The sequence below is a fragment of the Miscanthus floridulus genome, chromosome 17 (genome assembly GCF_019320115.1).
Source record: "Miscanthus floridulus cultivar M001 chromosome 17, ASM1932011v1, whole genome shotgun sequence".
Taxonomy (NCBI): Eukaryota; Viridiplantae; Streptophyta; class Magnoliopsida; order Poales; family Poaceae; genus Miscanthus; species Miscanthus floridulus.
The window spans coordinates 8,438,289-8,444,983 of record NC_089596.1 but is presented as its reverse complement, the minus strand read 5'-3'; the positions used below and the strand labels follow the sequence as shown (position 1 = coordinate 8,444,983).

Sequence of the window (6,695 nt, the reverse complement as noted above, 5' to 3'; positions counted from 1 at the left end):
TTTTAGTTTTTTTAGCGGTGTTTTTCAGCCTTTTACTGCACATACAACCCAGTTCAAATTAGGCTGCTTCCATATTTCAGCCTAGCTCAAATTGGGCAGCAACCAGATTTCAGCCCAGCTCAAATTGGGTTGCTTCCGGATTTAGCAAAATACAAATAATTCATCCATAATTTCAGCAAAACTAATTACCAATCATCATTAATTAACACCCGTTGTCATCATCATTACTTAACACATGTACTCATCACACAAATATTATAGGTCACCAAATTACAACTGTTCACATCTCATACAACATAATTAGGACCTGTCCATAAGCACATGACAGTAATTAACAGCCAATCCAGCACATGTCCAAGGCATTGGCCACTCCAGCGTCAAAGTTTTCATCACAACAAAAGGAGCTGATAACTAGCTCAGCAGAAATGACACTTTGCCCACTACAGCACCGTAGCCAAGCAGCAACAGCAACAACAGAAATGATGTAACAAAAAAGCAACAATGTTGCCAAGAGACCCAGACCATCTTACCCAGTTGGCTAGGTGTGTCCAATCTGACTTAACAGAAGGTCAAGTTTTGCATTAGTCTCAGCTTGCTTCCTTGCCATATCCTGTTGTTCCGCCGCCCTTGCTTGCTTAGATGCTTGTAGCTTCTTCGACAACTCTTCCATTTACGATTTGAGCTCATCCTTTGCCAACTTCTCTGCAGCTAGTTGCTCTTTAAGTGTGCCTTTCTTTTTTGCTATGAAGCCCCACATTCTGCAGAAATGTGCTTTTCTTGGTGTTCTCAGCAAGCACACCAGCAACTACCTCAGTCACGGAAGGGGTCCCTTCATCTTCTGCATGTCCGGACAGCTTGTTTTCCATTTCATCCTAGTAGTACAAGTAAAAACACATGGTTCATGAGATACAACAACAAATATTAAGACTGAGTTTTTTTTGGAAATTAACTTACAATAGCAAGCTGGACATCTAGTGTGTAGCCTTTCTTTTTTACTGTAGTGGCACTCCTTGAACATATCGACTGCATCAGGTTCCTATTCTTTGTACTTGTCTCCCTGTGGAATGGTCACTATTAACTAACATGTATGCAACACTAAATTGAATGTGAAAAAACAAGCAACTTGCATGAGCATGTAATAACATGTAATACAGTAAAGATCATATAGAAGCAAAGTGCCATCACATGTGATCATCAATAACATGTAATACAGAAAATATCATATAGAAGCAAAGATCATATAGAAGCAAAGTGCCATCACATTAACTAGGCATAATTACACATCCCATTAGCCCACTTTGTATCCTACATTTTTGCGTTTCTATTGCAACTTACATGTGCTTTAGGAATCTTTAATACAAACCATGTAGCATAATAATTCTCAAAACATGTGCAAGATGCAATAACTTACCAAATTTTCCAAATGCACCATGTAGCTGCGTGAGCCAGTTGTATGATGGTACTTGACCTTGCTTTGATTGGTTTTGTTCAGTTCAGAGTTCTCCTACACCATGAACAACATACATGTTAAACAGGCATCTAAGCTAGCATATAGGAGGCAAACTTTTAGCACAAAACATACCATTTTTTCAGTTGCCCATGATTTGACAAGTTCACTCCACTGTGTATCAGTCATACTTTTGAGAGGAGAAGTTTTTCTCACCAAATGGAGCGGAAAGGATTAAAGAACATCCTCTTCAGATGATAACTGCTTTCTTCATCATTTGGGCACAAGCAAATTTAACATGAGCAGCTTCTAGGTCGATATCAAACTTTGCCTATTCAAATCAAAGAACACAAGAGTATTAGCAAGGGAGCAGCTCTAGCCTATTCGTTAATGTTAAGGGAGCAGCTCTAGCAAAGAAAATTTTGGAGTAGGCTAATAGTCCATAAAAATAGGGTAGGTGTCCTCTTAGGCACTGTACATGGTGTTTCTAAAACAATTAAATGAGCTTGGTACAAAATTTGGTGGACAGATAACTATTAGTAATGTTGCAGCTATTGTAATCTTCATAGATAACTATTCAAATCAAATAACAGAATTAAATGAACTTGCTCTACCAAACCTAATTTTAAATCTTCATAGATAAGTATTCAAATCAAATAACAGATTGGTAAGGGAACATAAGAGTATTAGTAAGATTGCAGCTATTGTAGAAGTACTTAGCTAGATAATAGTAAACAAGGATTACTATAACAATGAATGTGAATGTCTACAAATTAACAGATCAGTAGGCATTAAAGCTGCAATGGCATTGGATAGGGACTTACAGCTACTTTCCCCCCTAAACATTTTGTGGATCGCAGTCTGATTCTTGTAGTCCTTCCATTTGGGAAACACAGGCACATGGTTCCTCACTATAATGTTGCATTCAATTGCAAACTTTGCAGCAACAACAGGCTGTAGCAGGCTTATGTCCCCTTCTTTGATGACCACTGGCAGTTTCCCACGCTGAGATCGGGACATCCTTTGCAGAGCTGCTCCTTTATTATTCCCCCTGATCCATGATTCCTCTTCTAGGGTGTACATGTACAAATAATTATAACTAGTGAGCTGAAAATAAACTTGATTTGATAGTTAATAATACAGTAAACTATTGAACTGAAACAACAGGGCTAAGAGGATTAGGGTGCAATAACATGCCTTCACACTCTATGTCCATTTCAGCTTCACCTTCAAGCTGGGCATTACCATCATCTTCGCTAGGCCATTAGGTTGTCCCCATGAGTTTGGGCTATACCATCACCTCCGCTGTCCACCTGATTTTCCCCATGACCCTAGGCTATACCATCAGCATCACCTCCACTGGCCACCTGATTGTCCCCATGACCCTAGGCTATACCATCACCTCCGCTGGCCACATGGATGTTTTGTTCCTCCAAGCCATCACCTAGAAATAGTGATATAGTCAGAATGTGCTATCATTTAACATGAGCAAACATACAGATGGTAAGTAACAATTTAGTTGTCATAAAAACTTACCTTCATGAAGTGGATGAGTGTGCTCGTCACAGTTGCCAACACTTTCATTAGCTAGGGCCAGTGGAGGTGACTTCACTTGGTGGCAAACTTTTTCTTCCCCTTGTTACTCTACTCACTGGCGGAACTGCAAGCGCTTGTCTTTTTGCGCGCCTTGAAGCCACCAGGAGCCATGTTGGCATGTCTTTTCTTGATACTAAATGCTTCCTGAACACAAATGCAAATATAGATCAATCAATAAGGCTTGGATTGTATTATATTGCCTTAGCAAACAAGTCACATGACAAGGATCACAAGATTGATGGAATTAGCACCTTAGCGTTGTTAGTAGCAACAAATCTCCATCAATGGTTTCATCAAGCTCAAGATGGTGTAACACCTCTGGTGTTATGAGCTCGCTTAGCACCAAGGTTAAGGACCTAAGAGAAATTAGTCAACAAAATTTTCGGGTTTTGAAAACCTAATACGCACATGAAGTAATAAGTGAATCCTATGTGACTCACTTTTGTGGACTCAAATAAACATCCAGGGTAACTCACTTAGTGCGTGAAGTATTTAAAAACGTCCGATAACGATTCTAGCAAATAAATAGCGAATGGACTTGTTCTATTAGATTAAGCATGAAAAACATTTTTTATAAAAAATTTAAAGTATAACTCGTATTTATTACTAAATTGAAGTGCAAGTTTAGTAGAGGAAAATGCAACTTTTGTTTTGGTGAGTAGAAATTGTTCAATAGTATATTTGATAGCTCAGAAATTGAATCATCCGAAATTCTAACTCGAACTTTTCATGAATCGGCAGGAAGTTGAAATTATAGCTAGAATACTATTTTGATGAGTTATATTGAGCAAAATAGTTAAAGTGTGCTTAAGTATTTCGCTCCTATGGGTTAATATGCAGTATGGGCTATGTCATGATATGCTTGTTAGTGGAAATCGACAAGGTTTAGACCTTTTAAAAATTAAGGCAAACGCGCTAGTGGATGTTAGTTCAAAACTGAAATATATGATTTTCTAAGTATGGAAAGGTGGTAGACAATGCAATCTTGACATTTGATTTCTAACAGAAATGTTTAGACACTAGCCGCATGTTTTGGTATTGTTGATTGCATCTAAGTGAGCATTTGAGAATGGTATAGGTCATAGTGGTGTTGGGTGTTACGTTGCTCTCTTAAAAATTGCTCAAACTTCGTAAGAACGTGCTGTGAACTATGTGCTTGGTGCTCTATTCGTGAACCGATGTTTCCGCAAAGAACGGATCTTGGCACTCATTGATCTTCCTCCTCAGCGGCTCGTTGATCATAACCATGGTTTCGCTAGGAACTGGGTAGCGTGAACTATGGATGGGGTGAGCGGTTGAGCCTTAGGTGGGGTAATTAGTCATTTTTGTTGAGCTTTAAAATTCATGCGTGTTGTCCGTTTTGGCCATTAGGCTTCCGTGGTTGCGGTCACCACGTGAGCATGGCGCCATGGCTGCCCGGCCGCTCCTGGCCATGGCCGCTGCTCCACTGGCCAACTTCACAAGCAACTGGCCACACATCGGGCTAGGGTGGGCCGTTCTCGTCTCCGTGGGACTGGGCTGGGGTCGCCGCCGGTGAGGCCGTGAGCGGGCCAAGCCGACGCCATGGCAGTCGTCGTCTAGCCGACGTGGCACTCGTTCTACCACTCGAACCACCTACGCACCGAGACGTTGCCTACTTCCATAGTCATGTGGCACTTACGACCTGGTCACGATGTCACTACCCTCTCTCGCGTCGTGTTGTGCCTTGGCTCCATGCGGCAGCTTAGCGCGTGGGTTCTGTTTTGCTGCCACCGACCGAGTCCACCTAGACAAGCCGTCCCATCCTGGTACCTCACGACTGCTCCCTCTGAGTCGCGCCGCATGCACGTCCTCACGTATTTATCGTAGCCTTGGCCAGGGCTGGTCGAGCCACGTATAGCCATCGTCGCCTGCCTTGTCACCATTGGAGCCACGCTGTTTTCAGGATTTCACACCATCCGTAGCCCGCCCTCCGCTTCAGCACTCTAGTAGATAGATATAGCAACCAGCTAGCAATCCGACCCCATCCCTGACGCTGGTAAGCCCTACCGGTCAGCAATTTGGTGCTTCGCTCACCGCGAGCCATGAGCGTCGCCATAGCCGGTAAGAGGTAGGTAAGGCCCGAGGGTTCAATTACTTGCCATCCCAAACTTGGTTTGACTTCCCCTATTCGGTGCTGTGTTGTTATGGCCAGAGCGTTCATCGATGGCGTGGTGACGCGCTGGTGTCTATGGTGGAGCATCGCCGTCCCGCTCGGTCGCACGTGGCTAGATCACCACCGTGTTTCCCTACTTCAATCACTAGAGCAGCAAACACCATGGTGAGCCACTGTTACTCATCCACCTTTTGTACTCTGCTGAACATGCGTAGTTTCGTCAGAATAGGTTCATCGCCGACGCAGATCGCCACTCACCATGGCAGACCACGACAGGGTGTCGCCGAGTGCCCAACCGCCGCCCATCGCTATGGGTTTAGTCATAAATGGTGGTCGATCTATTAGTGCCGTTGCAGTAGGTCTAGCGCGTTCGGCGTAACCGCTATCGCCGCTGGTGTGCCGCATCGCCGTGCATAGGCGCGCCGAGGACCGCCCCGTTACGAAGGCAACACATTTTAGGGACTTTAATACAAAATGTGAGTTTGCAGTAATAGTGCTCTATTGCTCTGCCTGATTATCCTAAAAATCGAGTCCTCTTTTACAAAGTGCCGCGCACGCAGGTTTTTCCCTGCCTTGGGCCGTAATGGGCCGCCGCGGCGCGCACACGCCCACATCCCATGCTGGGCCGGCAGGCCAGATGGGTTAAGGTCGGCCCTTTTCTTTTTCCAAGTATTTGCTAATTTAGTTTCTAAGCCAAACTTGTAAATTCAATACCAATTTGTGTAGCTAACCAAAAATTGTGAAACTTATTTTGTTAGGTTCCTAAAATCATGATCTATCTTCTAGTGTGTTTTATTCACATAGTTTCATAGAATTTTCAAGAGTAATATAATTAATTGAGATACTTAATATCGTTAAAACATAAATTTATAGGAATTATTGTGATGAATTGGTAAGTAGTGTTGGCTCCAAAATTTTTATAGTAGATTTCTAACATTATTAGGTGCTCACCGTAATTTTTGAAGCTCCATAGGGATTAGTTTGTTAAGGTAACTAAATGAGCCCTACTACGAAAATATATATTTAATCAATCAAATGTCAAAATAATTGGGGGCTTGTAGAATGAAAACATTTTATGAAAACGAGTCTCACTTGACAATGTGGATACATGACTTAGTATGTTAGTCATTAAGCTAGCTTGTTAGCTTGCGAGACGTAATCGTATTTTAGAGTTACGGTTGCCGTGGATTATTTATGTGCCTACGTTGCATCCACATATTTCATGATAGGAGCGATGTTGGATCGCGGAGTCGTCTGGAGTAGCGGAAGCAGATGGTGACTTAATGATCGTGCCACCATGATGAAAAGCTAACTTGGTTATATTTTACCCAGGCAAGCCCCGGTGCATAACCCATATTATTTTGCACTTTATTTTATGCTTGTGCATTAAGTTTTAAGGAGTTGAATGAAACCCACTTGTATATATATATATATATATATATATATATATATATATGTAATAATATCTTCCCTAGGATCGTGTAGATTGCTATGCTATAGGACTCCGGTAGAAGTTGA

The 6,695-nt window shown here is 42.2% G+C and overlaps 1 long non-coding RNA gene across 1 annotated transcript; it reads right to left on the bottom strand.

The window, feature by feature from the left end:
* Positions 1-475: 475 nt before the first annotated feature.
* Positions 476-1,707, bottom strand: LOC136516256 (uncharacterized). Its single transcript, XR_010773978.1, has 4 exons — positions 1,664-1,707; positions 1,412-1,504; positions 955-1,057; positions 476-872 (listed from the first exon to the last, which is right to left on the bottom strand). It is a non-coding gene; the product is annotated as an uncharacterized lncRNA (long non-coding RNA).
* Positions 1,708-6,695: the final 4,988 nt, after the last annotated feature.